At 38.8% G+C, this 22,299-nt stretch overlaps 1 protein-coding gene across 8 annotated transcripts in view; it reads left to right on the top strand.

Moving 5' to 3' along the window:
* Positions 1–22,299, top strand: part of PALLD (palladin, cytoskeletal associated protein) — a 202,255-nt gene that overhangs the window by 122,010 nt on the left and 57,946 nt on the right. Inside the window, exon 1 of one of the 8 annotated variants that reach the window (XM_032685480.1) lies at positions 13,589–13,670. The exons of the other annotated variants lie outside the window; for them this stretch is intronic. The gene's annotated coding sequence lies outside the window, so the exon portion shown is untranslated. Of the gene's footprint in view, positions 1–13,588; positions 13,671–22,299 lie in introns of those variants that run through there. 8 annotated transcript variants of the gene reach the window in all.

The raw sequence follows: 22,299 nt of genomic DNA, 5'->3' as shown, positions 1-22,299 counted from the left end.
AGGCGAGATAAATGCCTCGCTTTCAGTATTCAAGACTTGTATCTGTGATTCAGAACATGATCTCTAGGACAGTCCTGCTAAGCCAGTACCAGTCCAGAAATCTAGCATAGGCCATTCTACGTGTATGATCCATGGATTTCTGACACACTGGAAAAAAATCTGGCTGAAATTATGATGTCACACTGAACATGTGCAAAGCTGAGTTTTTGGTAGGAAGGGGGTTTGCTTGTTTATTTTTAAATAAAAGAGCCATGATCTAGCCAAATATAGACACAGTTTAATGCAGAGAAAAAGTCTTATTTCTGGCACTAGTAAGATCATCTGCCAAATAAATTAATTCTCTACAGAAGTCCTCAAATACTAGATTGTTCTTAAGATGTAATAAGCACATTCCACTGTAATTAATTTCAATCCTAAACTTTAATTTCAAAGGCACCTGATTCCCACAAAAAGAAATTTTGCAAAGTGGTGAGAAGCTGAATGCAGGTTCTTCTAGCATTGTGCTGTGGACATCTTTCATAAAAGATTATGCTATACTTTGAGGAGCATATTACCACTTACCAACAGACTGTCTGAATGCTTTCCCCATGGAAACCATGGAAAATGCCCTGATGGGTTTCACACCAACACGCTGGGCATAAATGAGGGTTGTGGTGGTTTTAGTGTCTCTGGTTGCCATACACAGAAGAATCACTGACGCAAGAAGTTTTGGTCTGTAAACAAATTATCATACAATGGTGGAAGAGCTCTCTTAAAAAGCATTTTGATGCAGTTTACAGGGTTGTAGTGGTTCATGATCCACTAAGTAAGGAGAAACACTAGTCAACAGTTTCTGTGTATTTAGAACAATTGCATTCCTTTTTCTAAGCCAAAACATTGCCATCACCATTATACAAATGTAAATCTTTCTTGAGAAGTCTGGTTCTTTTCTTTCATTTCCTGTAGCATGTTAGCTGCAGCTTATTTCTGACTGTTTTCTCTTAAGCTCCCAGAAAATGTAAACAGAGCATAAAAATTTTGTCTACAAATCTTCACAGAAAGTAGTTCTGAACTTCTACTAGGAGTGCATTACCCATAAACTCAGTTATTGCAAATTACTATTGAAGTTTTTTCTTTTTTTTTTTTAATAATGTGTTTTACTGTCTAGGAAACAGAACTTGGTTTCTAAAATTAAGTCTGGACAGAATGAGGTCTTTAACATGTTGTGCTTTCACAGTCACAGTCTTCAAGATGCATGTCTTTTTGTTATGGATTTTGGTTGCTCAAAAGTTCTGTTCAGCTCCTGAGCATCCAACAAACATGACTCTACAAAGGAAGAAGACTTCACTAGTACAGTACACCAAGAGAGCTAATATAAAAATTATTTTGTATTGATGAGTTAATTTCATTATAGTGCTACTTTATTCTCTGTTTAGGATTGTTTGATCTGTGGATCTTTTATTTGCCCAGCAGACTGAAATGAGTCAAACTGTGGAATAATACTGTGAAGTTTTCCATTTACAGTCAGCTTCAATTTACCATTTCTTAATTTCATTCTGCCACTCCTCACAGCACTCTGTGTTTATTTATTATTTATTTACCACTTGCAGGTATCACTAGTCATGCATCATGCATTTCTTTCTAAAACCAGACTGGAAAATAGTCGTCTACTTGCAGTTGATAGTGATTTCTGCTACCACTCCCTGTATGTTCACCATTTAGATGATAACATGTTGGCGAATATTTTCCAAATCTAGGTGCAGCATGGCATGCCAGCCATGCATATGGAGAACAGTGCTTCCTAATCCCATGAGTTTGTGCCCAACTCTCTCAGACATGTGGACTGTCCTTGACCGTTGCTGTAGATATAAGTAAATGTATGACTTTTTAACAATCATAACTGCATTACATTTCAATACAGCTTTCGTCCAGGTTTCTCCCAGGATAACTTTCAATACTTCCGCACTGAAAGTTCTGGCAATGCTATTTTAATATGAATGCACACGAGTTTCATATATATATATATATATATATATATACATTTAATTATTATTTATTTATTTGTATTTATAGATACTATTAATGTTGTTCACATTAGTCTGTAATCAGAAAAACATGCATTAAGATTATGTGATATTTCAATTTAAACTATAAATTCACGTGTAGTAATTAATTATTGTTGAACAGACTCCTGATAGTAAGCAAACTGGTTTTGCTTCAATAAAAGATGACACTTCTTTCAGAATCCTCCATTTCTTTAGTTGAAAAATCTCTGATATTTGGAAAAATGTTTTTTTTTTAGATGTGGTAGTTACAGAGTTATCAAAAGCTATTCTATTTCTGTTTAAATATTAAATGCTACACTGCAAATTTAGGTATGTAGCATACAATGCAGTTCTTTTTTGTATCAGCTGTCTGTTTTTCTTATGGTGAAAATGCCAATATAGAAATTTCTTGTCTCTGTCTTTCCTGTGATTGGATTTCAGTAAAGCTTTTGATACTGTCTCTCACGGGATTCTTCTGGACAAACTGTCCAGCACACAGCTGGATAAACACATCATGCGGTGGGTGAGCAATTGGCTCACGGGTTGAGCACAGAGGGTAATAGTGAATGGGGTGACATCAGACTGGTGACCTGTCACTAGTGGGGTTCCACAGGGCTCCATCTTGGGCCCTGTGCTCTTCAACATCTTTATAAATTACTTGGACACAGAATCGGAAGGGATACGAAGCAAGTTTGCAGATGACACAAAATTGGGAGGAGCTGTTGAGTCCCTCAAAGGCAGAGAGGCCCTGCAGAGAGACCTCAACAAATTAGAGGGCTGGGCAATCACCAACCATATGAAGTTCAACAGAGGAAAGTGCTGGATTCTGCACCTGGGATGGGGCAACCACAAATGTACGGACTGGGGAATGAGATGCTGGAAAGCAGTGCCACAGAAAGGGACCTGGGGGTCCTAGTTGATGGCAAATTGAATATGAGTCAGTAGTGCCCTGGTAGCCAGGAGGGCCAACTGTGTCCTAGGGAGCGTCAGGCAAAGCATCACCAGCCGAATGAGGGAGGTGATTCTTCCGCTCTGCTCTGCACTGGTGTGGCCTCACCTTAAATATTGTGTGCAGTTTTGGGCACTGCAGTATAAGACAGATATTAAGCCATTAGAGAGTGTCCAAAGGAGGGCAACGAAGATGGTGAAGGGTCTTGAGGGGAAGCCATATAAGGAGCGACTGAGGTTACTTGGTCTGTTCAGCCTGGAGAAGAGGAGACTAAGGGGAGACCTCATCACAGTATGAAACTTCCTCCTGAGGGGAAGGAGGGGCAGGCACTGATCTCTTCTCTGTGGTGACCATGAGACAGATCCCAAGGGAATGGCCTGCAGTTTTGTCAGGGGAGGTTTAGGCTGGATATTAGAAAGAGATTCTTCACCCAGAGGGTGGTTGGATGCTGAAACAGGCTTCCCAGGGAAGTGGTCACAGCATCAAGCCTGACAGAGTTCAAGAAGCATTTGGATGACACACTCAGGCACATGGTGTGACTCTTGGGGATGGTCCTGTGCAGGGCCAGGAGTTGAACTCAATGATCATTGTGGGTCCCTTCCAACTCAGCATATACTGTGATTTTGTAAAATGTATTTTTAATGGCCAGTTTAACTGCTCAGATTAATTTTAACCTGGGAAATAACATTCTTTCCCTTTGTCTGTGTCTTTGCCTATGGATACCTATACATTTGGATGTATAAGTATCATGTATACATTCCATATCTTCCCATGAGAGTTCTGGGAGAAATTTGCAACAAGCAGTAATGTCTTGGTTTCAATGTGGACATGTGTGTCTTTCAAGAGTATCTAAAATATTTAGAAAAATAAAAATATATTAAATCTACTGATTTTCCATGCCCCTGGCAGGGTATTTGGAACTAGATGATCTTTAAGGTCCCTTTCAACCCAAACCATTCCATGGTTCTATGACTGTATGATTATATATTGGCCAAATCAGTTTGTCAGAGTACTTTGAAATAGTATATTTAGCTAATAAACTGAAGGCAGCAACTATAGCACTTATTAGTTTTTAGGGAATTTCAGGGGACTTTTGACTGGTGAGCCTACTATCTGAAAAATTACTAGATGATATAGAAACCATAGTATTATCTAGACTAAAGAAATTAGAATAATAACATAATGAACATAAATGTGACATTTTGAAGGAACAAACATAAATGAAAGTAGCATCTCACAAATTTACTCAAACTATTTAAAAGAAGTGACAAGAACCATGTGGATGAGTGAAGTCCAGTTGATACAGTCCAATGGATTTCCAAAGGTTTCTAACAAAGTCCATTTTGACGGGCTTCTGAAGAAACTAAGTAATCAAGGCTTAAAGGCTGGACAAAATATGTCTTCTTGCCCAAATAAAAGTAAATGTTTAAAAGAAAGTAACCAGAAAGAGAAGTAAATTACCAGTTTTCAAAGGAGTAGAAGATAGAGTTGAATTCCACACAGAACTGTGCTGAGTCTGGCACTGTTCATGTTGCATTCCTTTAGTTCCAGATCACTTATGTTTCAAAAACCAAACCAAGCTAAAAACCCCTGCCTCCAAACAAGGAAAAAGTAAAAAAGGCATTCAGGGTCTTTATGTGCAACAGATATGTTTTATCAGGTTGAGCTGGATTGAGTGTGTTCACTAGGGGAGGCAAAGGAAGCGCAAATTGGCAGGTACGGAAATGAGAAGATGGCATGGGAAACAGGTATGCTCTTCCTGATGAAACTTTGCCGCTGGGGTCAATGGCAACAATTTCGCTATCTGGAGTATTTAGAGAGAGAAAACCTGGACTTTGAAACCTGTTTGACCAGACAGACAGAGGACTGGAACTATCATTGAAAATCAGTTGAGTAGTAACTTCCAGATCTCTGGGAGATCACCCTTTCGGCAAAGGTAGAAACCTAAGCTTTTGTATTCATTTATCTAAGTTTTTAGGTAGCTTTCTTGAGAGCAACACCAGTTCCTCATGCAGCAGAGACATGCTCTTATTTGCCGAAGGGCAATAATGGCACAACAGCAGAAGAGTAAATGTAGAACAACACCTCAAAGGTCGAAGGATATGTCCTCCTATTCTGAACATCTCTCTCATGGTGTCATTTGTTCCATTCGGATGAAGTGATGTCAGGTGACAGGGCCTAGACAGTAAATGGCTTGCAGAATCAGCAGTGAGTTATTTGTCAGTAGCCTGAACACCTGCTGGAGATGATGGAGTAGTTCTGAAATAAACTGATACTGCTGTGGCCCTTAGCAGTAGAGAGGATGAGCTCTATGAGATAGCGCTTTTTGTTTTAAATGACAATTTGACAATTGTATGTCCTTGTGATCTTCGTTTAATTTATTCTTAATGCATTTCTGTATTTTTGGATTTCAATTTTAGCATTTTCTTTGTCGGTTATGATTATATTAATCTTGAAAAAGGTAACTTGAAACCAGGAGATCTTTCTGAACATAAATGCTACTATATTGTTCCTATATGCTTCTTATTTTGCTTAAGTTGTTTGGTTTGTTTGTTTTTTTCTGAAGTAAATTTTAGCATGCTGGATATATATGTAATGTAAATGTGATGTGGTCAACATAATTATTCTCCTGCTATTTCATTAAGCTGTTTCCTTAATTTTTTCTAGTTTGAAAGTTTCTCACAAGTAAACAAATTTGCTCAAGCCTCTGTTGAGCATAAGAATGAAATATAAAAATACCAGCCATTTTCTATTGAGCTGAAAACACAACTGGCTTGGGTGCAGCTGAAGGAGTCTTATCGGAAGGTGGTTATAAATGCATCTTTGTACTCTCCCTAATTTTTTTTCATGCACCTGTGCCCTAGAGCCATCACTATTGCCCTGTACATCAGTGACTTAAAGCATTGCTCTCTTTGTTCTAAACTACTTCTTGTTTTCTGTTTCACCCAAACATCCATGGGAGCTTGCAATAATGGAAGGACTTTTAACATTACTTAAAGACTTGTTTTCATAACGTAATACTAAGGAACCATACTGAGAAATACAGGAATGCTTCCAGACTCCCAAACAGAATTAGAAAATTTGAAGTTTAGCTATACCTTCTTCTTTAATTTTTTCAAAATTCTGTTCCTTGCCATGCTGTGTAAAAAAGGACTATCTCACAATACATTTACTAATTTAAAATCATTAATTCATTAGCAGTATTCCTTTCAAGGAGTTACAGATCAATAAACTCCTTAGTCAGATAGAGACATCTCCATGTATAATTTAGTTTCAGCTGTCACTGTGGACATATTCAGTGTATATTCTCCCGAATTGACGTTTTCTCATTTAAATTTAAACAAAAAAGTCACTTCCTGCAGGATTCCTTGGTATTTGTTTTAAAAAATGTCTATTATGTGAATCCACTCCAAAAAGACTAAAAGATGTGAACAAAAAAATACAGTGACCAGCAGGGCTGGTTTGGCTTTTTGGATTTCTTTCTAAGGGGTTTTCCTTGCTGTGATTCTTACTTATACGTGTACAGTAAGAGTGTAAGTTCTTTCTCAATAAGTACCTAATGTGCTACTAAAACTAACTGTCAGGCAACAGTAGTAACATAGCAAGAGTAGCAACTTTCATTGACTTCCGCCAGGTAAGCTGCTCTTTATAAATGCTACTTTAAAAAGTTTCAGGATATTTTGGGAGTAGAACTAGTCTCGCTTGCTTTCATCATATAGAATAACAGAACAGTCACTTTTTAAAAAGCAGGTAGCACTCTTGAGGGATTCCTTTTTCTCTGCGGAAAGCACCAGTGAAATTCCCAAAGGACGCGCTGTGGCATGTCCTAAAGAACAATAGAAAATATGACAGGAATCTGTGAGTTTTTACACTGGAACTTCATAGCTTCGTTTCCCTTTGTCTTGCTGCCAGTGGTTCGCACACGCTGCCCCGGCGGCTCGAGCAGCGGTGCTGCCCGGGTTGCCCGGCGAGGCCGTGCGGCGGGCGGCGAGGCTGCTGCTGCTGCCGCGGGGCGGCGGAGCGGCCGGAGCGCTGTGTTGGCGGTCCTGGGCGGGACCCCGCTGCTGCCCCGGAGACAGCGCGGCTGCCCGAGGGCGGGAGAGCCCTGCCTGCCCCGCCCGGCTGGCGGAGCCCGGGGAAGCTGCTCCTTACATGGGCATGGCCGCGGCTGGCGCTGCTCGCCCGGGGCCCGGGCGGGGTGGCCGCTGGAGCCGGGCCGGGCCGGGCTGAGCCGGGGGCGGCGCGGCCCGGGGGGCTCAGCCAGACAAAGAACAGTCCCGGCGACCAAATAAGGAAATTGGAGCTGGAGAATTTCAGAATAGGAGCAGGGGGGTAGATGACGGGGAAGCCGGGGAAGAGGTCTGTGTGTGCAGGGAGCTGCTCTCTGCTGTTACCAGCGGAGTGGCAAATTCAGGGGATAGAGGCTCGCGGACTTCTCCATATCCTTCTGTGATCTTCTGCCAGCAAAGCTGAAGAACTCAAGCTGTGTTTGTCATATTTTCTCATATTTCTGAAAGCTCTCTATAGTTTTTTGTTTATAAAGGAGGGGTCTTTGGCAGGCCCCTTGGCTAGCAGACTGAAGATAAATGAGTCATCCTCTGCCAGGGGGAAAGAATCCCATTGCAGATAATTTCAGGCATTACAAAAAGACATTATGAGTTTTTGTCTACTGTAGTGTTCTAATGAAAACTTAGAAATTCATCTAGAAAGGGTACACATGCATCCCTGAGTGGCAGAAGTGTGTGTGCAGTTGAGAGCAGTAGTAGAGAAAAAGAGAAAAGAAAGAAAATAAGTTCTAAAAAAAACCCCAAAGTATGCTGACAATTCAGATAAAAAAGCATTTCATAAAAATATGAAATATGGATAAACATTATGGGATATTAGAAATACAAATAAGATACTGTTTTAAACATAGATGTAGAATTCATACCCTGTGATCGCAATCCACAGTGTCTTGGGACTTTGTTTTTTTACTTATACTGACTGAAGTTAAAAGGTCTTATTCCTGGTGGGAAAAGACAGAGAACATCATTCAGTTTTTCACTTCAGACTCACTTGGAGCAGAAAGAGTCAACACAAGAGAAACATTCAGAAGATAAAGGAGCAGCTATGATCTCTACTGACTGTGTGAAAGCTAGGAGAAAACTAAATAGTTGAGGGCACAAATTTCAGCAGTAACTTTTAACATACTGGCCTGATTTGCTCTGGTTTCAAAACTTAAGCAACAGAACGTCTCCTAAATTCAGTCTTTATAGCAAACAATTACATGCACTATGAGCTTGGCATCGTAATGAAAAGAAGTAAGTTATGCCTTGATCTTGAAATTGTGACAAGAGCAGGTCATGAACAGCTACTGAAAAACACTTAAAATATTGCAGGGAAGCCTGACTCAGAAGAAAAAGCTTCTTTATCTCTCCTGACAGGCCTCACAATTATAGCAGCTGTAAGTTACTGAAGTGTAGCTAATTGAAAGATACAACACATTCACTATTACCATATCAGGAGTATTAAAGAAGAGAATGTAGTGTTGAGATTTGAGTTCAGAACTGGGAAGGACTTACGGGTGACATTCTGTGACATAACCATCTGTGACTTTATATAAGCCTTCTACCAATTTTAGTATCCAAATTTGTACGTAGACCTGTCATAAATCCATAGTAATGCTTGTAAATGTCATTTTCAGTATCACAGCTGAAGAGTGCTATGTCAGTTTTACTAAGGAGTGAATCGTTTTCCAGGTTATATTTTGTTATATTTAATTTCCAGAGCTCTTACACATTGCTGTACCAGTAGTTGTGCAGGCCAGGAAATTTCACGGATTACTTAGAGGCAGAACAGCCCAAGTATGTGGGTATGAAGTATCTGGGTACTTTGGGAAGTGATTGGGATACCTGACTTCTCTATATGTTTGTTGTTCAACTGTCACTGTGCCAGTTCCTTGTTAGAAAGTGCCTACATTGAAGACTGATGGTTTTTCTGCATGCTGTCATAGGGGTTACACAGTAAGTCTAATCAATATCATTTAAGAGATTTTTTTTACCCTGAAGACCTTTGCTATTTTAGTTCAAAAGGTGAAATAGTGGTATAACAAAGAAGACTTAAGCATGAGTTGCTTCATCACCATGTATATACACAAACAGATGCACATATACATGTATTTCCATTAAAATGGTAATTGCTGTCATCAAAATTTCTCGGCAATAGAAACTTCTAATTTTTGTTTTCATCTAGGTATTACTAGAAGTTTGGAAAAAGACCCTTTGTTGTTGTTAAATCACGTTTTCATAGATCAGAGACTTTGCAGTATGATTTGCTGTCAAGTATTGGCTCTAGCTGTTTTTTCCTTTTTGTGAAACACATAACTTTAATGGTATGCATTGACAGAATTGAAAGTGATGGGAAATGTTTGCTCAAATAGTCTTTCTTGCAACAAACGTGATCTTTTATTTTCCAGAACTGCTAAGAAAAACAAAAGCTACAAACAGCTTGGTACTTCCAGTTCAGACATTGTGAATTTCACCAGCAGAAAATAATACCAAACAAAGCAGTTTACTGTTACGACCTCAGTGTTTGCCAACACCAGCCAAGTTAGGTAGAACAGGATACTTGTAATACCAGATTCAATAGAGTTTTGAAATAGTACTCGATGCATTGGACTGGTACATATTTGGCAATTGCCATTTCAGAGGTATAGTTAGACACTTTTGCTTTTAGGAAATCCATTCTGGTCTTCTAAAGAAATCTTAAACTCTCATGCATTCCAAGAAAATCAGTGTCCTGTTTCTGGCTTAGTAATCCCCATTTGAAGCTTTAATTGTTGTAAAGTACAGTATGGGAGGGCATGTAATTTGAAAATCCACAATGGTTGCCATGTCAAAGCTTATTTTGAACAGCTAGTATAAACAAGATGCATTTCCCTTATGTAAGAAAAAGAGGGAAATTGCTGAATTGGGCTCCATAAATCACTGAATTCAGTCAGCTGCGTATGAATCAGTTTGGAAGTTTGTAAGCTCTTTCAATTCCCTCTTCTAATCAGTTCTTCAGGGTCTATGTTACTGACATTTCCATCTGAGCTTAATGATTTTTCTACTGTAATATTATGCACAGCTCCATTGTGGCTAGCTGAATACTATTTGGTTGCTTTAAAGGCATGCCTATATCCTTGAATTAATGTCCAGTTTTTAAAACCAAAAGAATCTCATGTTATGCGTCTCCCCAAGTAGGAAACACCATTTGGATCTCAATCGTAACTTCTTTCTAGACCTCAGAATTTTTTAGATTTTGGTCATTGTTGTTTTTTTTTCTTTTTAAAAATGTCCTCGTTTGATTTTAAAAAAATTTGAAAGATCTCGTCTTAACTAGTATGATCAGAATTGCACACTCCAGTGTAGCTTTAAATGTCCTTGTTAAGTCACCAGCTAGGATATTAAATTTTTGAATATCCTAATGAAGAAAACACAAGAAGGCAACTAGAAGGAAGGAAATAGAAGTATGTAGTTATTTGTAGTATAGTACCACCTGGAAATTAGTTGTTGTGAATGACAACGTATGTACAAGTTATTAAAATGTACTTTCTTCACTGAAGATACAATGCAGGAAAAAAGATTGCACTTAAATGATACAAATTATTCTCTAGTAGTTTAAGAACTGGACAGGCTCTCTCATAAAGTCCATTGAGTTGTTTTATCTTCATTTGTTCTCACTCAGATTGCTGAGCAAATAATTACTTTGTGTAAGGTTTTCTCTCTGTATTTTCAGCTTTTCTTTCCTGAAGGCATCTGGGTTTGTACTTTAAACAATACTAATTTAATTTTATTTGCAGGGTGGTATGGAAAGTAAATCTTAATTTGTGAAGATTCTCAAAGTTAGAATGAATGCTAGCAAAAAAAAATTCCAGCACTTTGGTGGTTGTCTGCTCTACTGATGACATTTACCATTATCTCCACTGGTCCACAGAAATGATTTGTTGGGGTCTTTTACTGCATTTTTCCAAAAGCTGTTTGTTATAATTATAATTACCTTTTAAATATTTCATTTACATATTTGGACTTAATTGGAATTGTATGCAATTGTCTTTTTATGTGTCAATTAGTTTCACTCATTTCTGTTTGCCAGTCATGCTGTACACATAGTTGGAAACTCCTTAAACCAGAAACAAATGTTCCTGGGGCTGGAATGATAGGCAAAATTGTTTACAATAAGAATTATAGATCATATTAGGTTCTAAGTTAAGTATGTGGGTTTTTTTCTTTTCTCTTTGGGTCTTTATCTCACATTGTGCCTCAGTGTTTGGTTCCCAGTAAGCTCATCTTCATTTTCACTTTCCATGCACAATTATGCTTGTAGAGTCACAGGGAAGCGTCTTAACTAAGATGATGTGCACAAGCTGTCTGTGCTTTCATCTTCCATCCCCATGAACTGAACACACATACATGCATAGACATAAAATGCTATGTGCAAAATATGTAAGAGCTGTGACAGAGGAAAATGTCAGAGAACTCCTCAATGCATGTCTTTAATGTGGTATTATCTCAATCTGGTGTAATCAAATACAAAGGAGAAGGTACAGCCAAGAGATGTGAATTCCAGGTACTGTTTTTCTATCTTTGACTTTTCCTACTGTACATCAGTCTGCTCTTTCTTGTGTGTTACATTATCTGCAGCTACTGCTGGCTGAACTGTGTTCTGCTTATTAGATAAAATACTGTTCTCGACAAGCATACCTACCCAAAACCATAGGCATAACCTACCCAAAATCATAGAGAGACCTGATCACCCACGAGTGATACTCTTTTTATCTTTATACTGTCTTAATACTGTGTATGAGCTACCATGCTTCTTCCCCATAGTCACATACCACATTTGGAAACAGAGTGCTGGTGTAGTGCTAGTCTTCTAGCTGCCAGGATCTGGCATGTCACTCTCTGTTCTTGCAATGGGGAGATGCTTTATTTTCCCCTCTCTAGTTGGCAGCATTCCTCTGTTCTCCCTGTTGCATTCTGGAGTGACTGAGTGATGTGGGTCAAGTTCTGAATACTAAAGAGGACTGCATGGTGAAAAGGGGTGAAGGGGATTGAGTAAGCAGAAAAATTTTCAGTGACACCTTGTTCTCCATCATCCACCATAGAATGAATTTTCTCAGGTACAAGTCTTGCTCATCTTGGAGGTTCATACCAGCTGGAAGAATATAGGTATGGTGATGTTCCTATGTAAACCCAGCAGATTCCAGGCATCCAGAGCTGAACTGTAATACACACTGATTGGAAACTGGAGGTCAAAGAAGAAAGAGGACCACCCTTGCTTTTGTCTGCCCTAAATCTTTTAATCATTGTCCAGGATGTTGGACGGTGAGATAAAAGGCAGCATGTTCTTACACTTATTTGCTGTTCATGATGTAGAAAACACAAATGATACCACTGATCACTTCTGGGGCCTAAGCATGGAATTGTGAATAGGTATGTTATAGATGTATCTTTTGTGATTATCCATCTTGTTTTGAGCAGATGTTTAAGTAGATGTTACTTATAAAACTGATGTTGGCATGTAATCTGTAAAAAAGCACTGGACCCAGACCAAGTGGATTATAGTAGGAAGGGTATGAACCAGCAACAGAAATCGAGCACTCTTTCTCTCCTTGGGGGGGCTAAAAAAACTGATGCCTTTAATGCAATATGTAGTAGTAATTAATGTATTTAGAGTAAGTGTTTGACACTCTGAAAAGTTTTGCATAATTAGACCACAAAGCAGCAAGAGTTTTGTATCATATAGAAAGTGTTTTCTGATCTCTGATGTTATTCTTTGGCAAGTGAAGAAGATGCAGGAGACTATTTTTAAAACAGATGACTACAGTGCAATTGCACAATACGCTTTGTTCTGAAAAGAGTTTTAAATTCAGTTTAATCTGAAAACCTGAGGACTTGGTAGTGATGACTAGTGGCACAAGTGTTATTTTAAAATGCTGAAAAGCATTAAAAGGCTTAAAAGGATAACTTGAGACATCACTTCTGCAGTTCTACGTTAAACGTGTAGCAATCCCACCCGCTCTGTCGTACAGGCAAAAATCATGTGGAAATCATGGAAACTTTTCCTGCCCAGATAAGGTGATGTAAATTCTCGTGGCAACACTTTTGTGTAGCTCTATGGCAATATGGAAGAGCCTAGGATGTTTTCTCTACGCTCTAGGCAGCTGCAGTGCCTGCTTCTGCTCTAGTAAAAATTTCTCAAGCTTTTCTGCGCGCTACGGGTGTCGGGTTCCTGGAGGGGGAAAAAAGTGAACTTCCAGCCTGGGACCCGAGACTTTTTTGGCAAAAAACCGTATCACAAAGTCCCAGTTCTTGCAACTCCGAGGGGAGAGTAAATAAGTCTGAAGCTGCGGCAATGGTGCGAAATGATCCCGATGGCGACTCGCAGCGGGAAACACACGTCTCGCTGCCGTTCCCGGCAGCCTGGTAACGCCTCCCGCACACATCGGGGAGCCCGGGGCGGCGCGGGACTCTTAACGTGAAGCTGCCGAGTGGGACGCGCCGGCGGCGGCTCCTCAATGAGTCACGGCGCGGTGGCCGCGCCGCCGGGCCCGCCCTATATAGCGCCGGGTACCTGCGGGCGCCGCTCCGCTCCGCCCCAAGCCCGCCGCCGCTGCCCGCTCCCTGGAAACTTGCGCTCGGGTATGTGATAACTGCCCGCTCAGCCTTGCCGAGGTAAGATGGCAGGAGACTTTCACGAGTTCGTACGTGACGCGTCTTCTTCAGATGAGGTGAACGCACGGCAAAAGCGGTGATGGGAGGCAAGAAGTCAGGAAAAATTAAATCATGCTGTAATCGGACCGGGCAGACCGCCTTTCTTTCGAGTATTTCTTTTTTGCACGACTTTCTTGCCCTTTTAGTTTGCCACATCGTCTGTAGTCGCATTCGAGTTTGGCTGATGCACTTTATTTGCCGAAAGGATGCTGTTGTGGCGCCAGCGGCTCTGTGCATCTCTGTAGCTCAAGACTTGCTAAATCAGTCCTTTGTAAATACAACAGAGCAGTTAAATATTAGTGCTTTCGCAGCCTTCTTTGTAGGAGACTTCTGTAGGAGCCCAGTGATAGTCCTGGATGAAGAGAGTTGGTATTGGGCAGGAGACTTGAACTTTTCTAAAACTACTTAGCAAAATTAAACCAAAACCAAACAAAATATTGTTTGTTTGGGAGTTTTGGGAGGTTTTACTGTGGTTTGGGGTTTTCTTTTCTGCATGTCTATAAGGAAGACATATTTGGTGATCTAGCACTGATGTACTCCTCTAGATACACTTCTTTTTGTCTAAAGTTTATCACTGAGTGTTGAAAGGAATTTGGTGTTAGTAACTTTGTAACTTATAACAGTAACAGTTTTGGATTTTTTTTTTTTTCGTTTCCAAGTCTTCAGGAAATATTTGTTTAAATTTTAGTACTGAAGAAAAAAAAAAAAAAAAAAGGAAAGTTTCCTGGCAGCAGGCACATAATTGGAAAGAAGGCTGGGAAAAGTAAGAGTGGCCTTCCTTATAATGATGTGTTTACAGAAACTTGGAAAGCCAAGATATGCATTGGCTATCAAAGAGAAACCAACGTCTGCTGTTGGAACATTTGGGTCAGCTTTATATTAAGGAATATGGCACTGCAGAGCATACATCTAAAAATAGGAGTGGACACAGTCAATGTTTCATTAGGCTTTGAGGTCAAAAGACTGTTTTTCCATGGTACTCTGTGGCTGTATTGAACTGAAATCATGATTCCTGGGAACAAACCTTATATTTCTGAAATTAACTTTGTAAGATATATTACATATTGTGCAGAAACTTTTATGTTCGCTCACAAGTCTGGGTGCACAGAAATTCATTGGAGGTCTGGGGTGGGAAAAGTTATGATGATGTTCTTTAAGGCAGTCCAACAGTTTCCAGACATCCAGGGCTAGTCTGTGATTCACAATACATACCAGACATAGAAGGATTAAGATACAGAATCGATAACAAGAGGATGGAAAAAAAAAAAAAAACGAAACAAACCAAACCAAACCAAAACCCAGAAAAAGTTAAATGGCTCTCAACACGTTATTTGATTGTATCTAAACCACTTCACTATGAAAAAGGTGCAAATACTTGTGAGAACAGGATTCTGAGAGAGATTCATCCTTTGGGGAACAAAACTGAAAGAACTGCCTGTGAAATAATATTCTGGTACTAATTTTCCTGACCAGGAGGAGAAAACCTGTGGGAAAAGGTAAGGGCAAAGGGATAAGAGTTGGAATAAAAAAACTGGAAAGATGGGGTAGGAGGTATACAGATGTTCTAGCAACTTTTAAAACACTTAGGAATATGCAGATAGGATTTTATTGGAATTAGGAGTGTCTCATTTGAATAAAAACATTTCTTTCATCTTTGAGATAGTAGAAACCTGATAATCACAAAGTCAGAATTTACCAAGTTATCATATATTGCAATCTGACAGAGAAGTTTTCCTAAAAGTGGAATGGTGTATATGTGGTAAAGGTTTGTTAGCAGTTGGCAGATATATGACACATAACTTTTCTTGTAGCTTTATGAGAGTCAACACATTTTTTTTGTCAGTCAAAAACTGTTCTGAAAATTGAAGTGTGTTTTAACTAACAATTAAAGAGCATTGCTGTAAAATACATGTTATTATGTTCTTATATTTAATGAAATCCTAGAAAATTCTCTATTATCTTTAAAATGTTCTTAAATTTCTCTCCCTTCTTTTTTTTTTTTTTTTGTAAGAGCAGAACAGTTATTCACATATTGTCCTGGCCAAGTTCACCTTGCTGGACACTCATGCACCTATTATTGTGGGCCTATTATTTTTTACTGGCCTGAGTCAACTGTTTTCTCTTTGTGATGTGTGATGATTGCAGCATATAAAACTTTGCAAAGTATTATTCTAAAGTAATTACTTATTTGTGTAATTACAATTATTGCAAAGTAACTATTGAGAACTATGGTTCCAGGTAGCAGAAAGCAACTCGCTTTTCTCTGCTTGGCACTGAAGAATTTTTTGAGCTTATATGATGGCGTGAAGGGCACAATAGTCTGCTCCACAAACAAGAGCGTGATTGCATTTTGTCATCCACTTTGTGGTCTGTGTGACTGCAGCAGCCATTTCTAATAGCTGTGTAAGCTGTGTTAGAACAGCATGCCTCCTTTTTTGTAAGGACACAGTGGTAAATCTGATGAGTAATGTTCAGCTGTTGGGCTTTAGGCATTGTAAGATCAAGGGAGTGGTCTGGGTGGAATTGATCTATGGGAATGTTGGTCAGCCCACTTACACGAGGAATTTCTTCTTTCTCTCCTCTACAGAATTTCTTTCTACTACTCTGTTTCAGAATGATCCATGAGAGACTTACCTTATTGAGCTTACCTTGTTCTCAACTGGGCAGAGTAAACTGATCTTACTTGTACAATTGTGTGTTTGATGGGAAATTATTGTATTCCTCAAACAGCAACTTAATTTCTCATCCAGTTCTGCTTAAATTAGCTGCTTTGCAATTTTACTCATGCCAGCATTAATGTGGATCCTGGGAACAGAGTAGACCGTCAGTCAGTGAGATGTCATGTATGCAGATTTCCTCTGTCTGTATAGCATAATTTCCTTGTAGATTATGAATATTTATAGACACTAAATGTGAAAAATATGAAGATAAAGACCTTGGGTTTTAAAAAGTTGAGTTTCTAGGATGAAAATGTGTAGATAAGGGAAGTGCATAGGGTGCAGTGCGAAGAAACTGTCTGAAAGAAGAAAATAAGCATATGTACCATTGAGTTGCATGATTTCCATATGAAATATATTCTGCTATTGTCATGTGTCTCTTCATTTGCTGTTTACTCTCCAAGAAAGGAGACTTCGAGTATTTGGGGACATATCGGACCCTTACTGACCTGTGAAGAGTTGGTGGCCCTAAGATTTTGTTTTCCTGATAAAAATGTCTGGGTTATATAGAATATATTAATTGATTATAGTCCCATATATTCTTGAGAACATAATAATTGGCTAGAAATTTTTCATCCCAGGAATATTATTTAATTAAAATATGCCTACGGAACTTTTTTATTCATGAATCGTCTTCCATCTTGTAAATATTCCCGCTTTCTTAACAGATAGCATTTCAGTGCTAGCTTAAGTAATAAAGTTCCCTTTAGAGTGAAGCTCCCACTCAGTAATAGCAATACTGAGCAATGATTTCATAGTGATAATACATTCATTTGGAAGAATTAGGAAGAACACATACAGAGCAATTACTAACCAAGTTATAGTATGCCCAGAAGACACATTTTAACCTCTTACTCTGCAGAAATTGAAGAAGAGTCTTGTGACCACAAGTGTCGGAACTTCCCGGAGCATTAAAGAGCATTTAACATTTGGGTATTCATATAATTAAAAATATAATTATCATAGAATAAGAATCATAAATTCAGGCAGTTCTTTTTACATGTGAAGTCTACTTTCTGGATTAGCACATAAATAGAAAATTAAGAAATATTTTTCCTCCGCACTGTTGTCTAGACACTTAATGTGATCCTTTTCCCACCTGCTTGAGACATTCTAGCCCTTGCCAAGGCGGGAAGTTTGTATTTCCTTTATTGAAGCAGAAAGTGATTGTAGTTAGTGTATTGTCTGTGGCACTCCCCAGTGCTTCCCCCTTCCACAAAGGGAAGGAGTTTAAGATAAACAGATTTTATATAAATAAAGAAATGCAGTGGGCTCAATTTCTCAATGGACTTTTTCTGGCTTATACACTTGCATGAGGTGAGCCAAGAAAAAACTGAATCTGCTTGCACTAGTTTTCATAGTGTGCAAATCTCTCCAGTAATAATTTGAGTAAGAAATCTTTGATTACCTTAGATTATCTTATACCGTCCTTTAGTAACAGTCATTCAGAATTCCTGGAAGTCCTTCCCAGGACATTCTTCTGAGCCTGGGAAATTGTATTCGTTCACATCACCAAAATGTGTTCTCCTTGAAATTCCTCCTTGAAATGCGCTCAGGATTTTGTTACCAATTTCAGAAGATGGTGTACATTATATGTGCTGGTCTATAATGTAGGATAAGAAAAAAATAAATTCTTCTAATTATTCTCTTTGAGAAATAAATCTTTTATCACAGTTCACTATAGTATATTTCAAGCAGAAAGTGGCAATATGGCGTTGAGTTCATACCTCAGCCTTAAAAATATGGAAGAGTTATTTAGTTGAAAAGTTGAGTCTGTGCATCAGGAGCTGCAATACTGCATTGCCGAAGTATCCAAGTTTTGGTAAATGTTCCTAAGATGGCACATCTTATTTGTCCTTTAGGTGTTGTGTAAAGTAAAGGCTCTTTAGAAAAAGACTATTATTTGCAGACACAATGTGTCAGCCAGCAGAAATGTACAGGAAAAGATTTTTTTGGTTTTCATTGGCAATATGATTACATTTTTTTCCAGACTAAAATGTAAAAATAGAGTAACACACAAAAAAACTGGTTTAGTGATGTTAACTTTTATAACAATCAAATAACCTCATCAAATTCACTGATACTCATCTTGTGTGTTGCTGTATCCATTAAAACAACACAGTACCTGAGGTGTGTGTGTAAATAACAGGAAAACAGAGGGTATTACATTTACAATATTAGTATTTACCTCTTTGCTTTTACGATCTCAAGTGAGTTTGTTACAATCTTTGCATCTACAAGAAAATGACTAAATTTTGTTCTAAAACGGGTGGCCAAGAAGGCCAATGGCATCTTGGCCTTATCAAGAATGGTGTAGCAACAGGACCAGGGAAGTGATCATTCCCCTGTGCTCGGCACTGGTGAGGTCACACCTTGAGTACTGCGTTCAGTTTTCGGTCACTCACTTTAAAAAGGGCATGGAGGTGCTGGACCGTGTCCAACCGAGGGCAATGAGGCTCATAAAGGCCTAGAGAACATGTCTTCTGGGGAATGGCTGAGAGAGCTGAGTTTGTTTAGTCTTGAGAAGGGGAGGCTCAGGGGGACCTCATCTCTCTCTGCAACTACTTGAAAGGAGGTTGTTGTGAGGTGGAAGCAGGTCTCTTCTACTGTGCCTGCAGTGAGAGGACAAGAGGAAATGGCCATAAGCTGAGACAGGAGAGATTCAGGTTAGATATTAGAAAACATTTTTCACCGTTAGGGTGGTCAGGCATTGGAATAGGTTGCCCAGGGAAGTGATGGAGTCCCCATCCCTGGAGGCATTTGGATCTGGTGCTGGGTGATATGGTTTAGTGGTTTAGGGGTTACAGTGGTAGTGCTGCATTGATGGTTGGACTTGATGTTCTTAGGGGTTTCTTCCAATATTGATGATTCTATGATTCTATAAAAGCATGGAATTTAGACGAAGATTCAGTCAGCTGGATTTAATTTTTAAATTGCAATTTAAAATTAATTTCTCTCCTGTGACAAATACACTTCAGAGAGCAAGAAATGCATGCATGCGGTATCTAATGGGCTGGAGAAACTTCATTAGGAGGTCCTGTCTGGATTCTAGTCGATAGAAAAAGAGTATGGAATATTTAGATTTTTTGTACTTTTTCTGCTACAGGTTCATTTCAAAAGTATGATCCTAGTTCTCCAGACACACTGAATACAGAAATCTGGTTTAAATCAAGACTCACATATGCTACAGCAACTTTTCTCAGGAGAGCCAACCTGCTGGTTTTAGGCCAATCTTTGAGCTGGTCTTGCTCCTACCCATTTTTGCACCTTAATCACAACTTGGAAGACTTCTCCTTAACAAAGCATCATTATGTCCTTTCTGTAGCTGGATTTTGAAGTATTTTAAATTTTTTTACTCTATGGCTGAATCTGAATTCTTCTGAATAGGCTGAATCACAATTTTTTATGAGAGGAGATAATGCAAGTATGTTTCTGTGTGCATATGAATCTAATCGTGTGTGAATATACATGTGTGTGTGTCCTTACACAGCATAAAGTAAAAATCTGTATCTGACACATGAGGATCATTTGTTTAAAGCAGCTATTCGAGTGCAAAACCCTTCCAATAGCCAACTTTGGCTAGCAAGGAGATTCACCAAGGCAACATAAAAAGTTTTGCACAAATGAAAGGAGAGTTTCCTTGCGCAGAAACCCAGTGGTGCTGCATTTCTTCCAGCCCACCTCACTATACTTATTTTGGCTCTGAAATATAAAGCCTTTCTTTTCAGTGTTTGAAGGCTTCAAGAGGGCAACTTGATTTATGATTGTATTTTGTTTTGACCAAAGATCTAGTGAAATTTTTAGTACAAGTGAGGATATGAAAATCCCAGAGGTGGTCATAATATTTTATGGATGGGGTACTTTCATGCAGTCTGTGTGTGATCTGTGTTTCCTTTCAAAGCTTCTAGGGAATTAAATGAAGGCATGAGTTACTTGGTATTGCATTACTGATGGTAAGTCTGTTGCTAGATGATGCCATTTATTTCTGTGCAAATCTGAGGTGCCTAAACCAGAATTACATAAAGAATATTTAAAGGGGTTATTGATATCCATACATACAGAGAGGTTGGTGCATATCTACAAATGTCTTTCAGACATTTTCGTGAAAAGACTGTGTGGGCTTCAGAAGTGTTCATCAGTATTGCTCAGATGACAAACCACCAGACTTTGTATTTTTTCTCTATAAACTATAGATTATTGTCAGTGATCAGAGACTTTTCCACAACAGACATACTTCCTGGTCTAACATGGCCAAATTCTTTTCTTTTTCTGTTTCTAAAGCTACCTGATAATTTTCATATATTCATGATAATTCTCACGTGCACAGGTTCAATGTCCTTGCTGAATTGTATGTTTATTTTTTTACATATAACATTCGTAGGCTATTTTTTCAGTCAGTAAATAGATTGCCATATTTCTTGGCTATGCTCTAGGAAATAGTCTTGGTTTCCCACACGTCTTCATAGTTTTCCTATCTATATAGAAATCTAGAGAACTCTATGTAACTAAAAAATAGAGACACCTCGTCTATCAGTTTCTGCAAGCATATGAAATCCAATTTATAAGGTGAGACTACGGAAGTTCAAACTACATTGAAAGTGTATTACATTGTCTTATGAGTCTCCAGGATGTTACATGTGGTTTCCATTCTTTTATCTTCAGTGATTTTTGGAGTTTCTGCTAGAGATTTTTAGTTATTAAATGTTTAACATTTTCTTAAGTGGTTCATCTGGAATTTCTGGAAAATTATTGATTCAATTTTCTGCTTTGCATTAAAATACCTCAGCCTTTTTGTCTGGTTGGGGGTTTTTGTTTGTTTGTTTTAGAAGAAAAGAAAAAAATTTACTATCAGTTTTATTTCAGGAACATTTGTGCTCATCTATTTCTCTGGCCAACAAACCACAGCAACTTTAAGTGTTTCTGAGATTCTAGAAATAAAAATTATGCACTGATTCTAAAACTCTAGGTTCCCATGTCCCCCACCCCTTAATTTAGTGGTCTTTTTGATGGTTAGGTATAAAGAGACAATTAATATAAATAATGACATTTATCTGAATCACATGAAATACCCAGAAGAAGGAGCAGAAGGCTCAGAAATCAGGATCTCTGCCATGTTTCCCTTGTTCTCCTACCAATTATATGGCTGCCATTATGAACCAGCTGCAAGCAACACATCAGCCTTCTCTGCAGCCCTTGCACCAATCTAGTCTTGATGTCAGATGCATGTCACGTGGTAGGACCAGTGCATGGTGGAACCCTTCCCAGAAATGGTGAAGCTCAGCACTGACCACATACATCACAGTTAGCCCAAGATCGAGGACTTGGTTTCAATTCTGAGGAATCTCTTAAAGAAAGAAGCAGCGCTTTCTGGATCACAAGCTGACATTTAAAAGGAGCAGGCATTTTGTGATTGTCTGTCTAAGCTTCAGTGTATCCAACTGGTCTGTGATTTCTCACTGGAAGTTTTCTTCACAGGGATTCTGCAGGTTCTGCAAGAAGTATCAAGAAATTTAGACCTCAGAAACACACACAGAAGTTGTGGATGTTCTGTTTGTTACAGACTGCAGTAATAAATCAGGGTATTAACATGTGAGCACAAATGTTAAAAGTTAGTTTCAGGTTCTTTTGCCATACAGGTCTTGAGATTAAGTAAGCCATTCCTGCACTTCTTACAAGGATCTGATTATTATCTGTGGGCAAGGCTCTTTGTGTGGTGAAATGTTTGCTTCAGAAAATGTATTGACATCTTTAATGCTAAATTTAGCATGTTGTTTTATTAAAAGGCAATAAAATACTTTTGGTTTTATCCTCTTCTGGCTGCAGTTTGCTCCTCCTTCAAGCTGCCCGACAAGGGTATTGCATCCTCACTTTGA

This window comes from Chiroxiphia lanceolata, chromosome 4 (assembly GCF_009829145.1).
Source record: "Chiroxiphia lanceolata isolate bChiLan1 chromosome 4, bChiLan1.pri, whole genome shotgun sequence".
NCBI lineage: Eukaryota > Metazoa > Chordata > Aves > Passeriformes > Pipridae > Chiroxiphia > Chiroxiphia lanceolata.
Note: the sequence above shows the minus strand (reverse complement) of the source record. Positions and strands in the feature narration are given on the sequence as shown.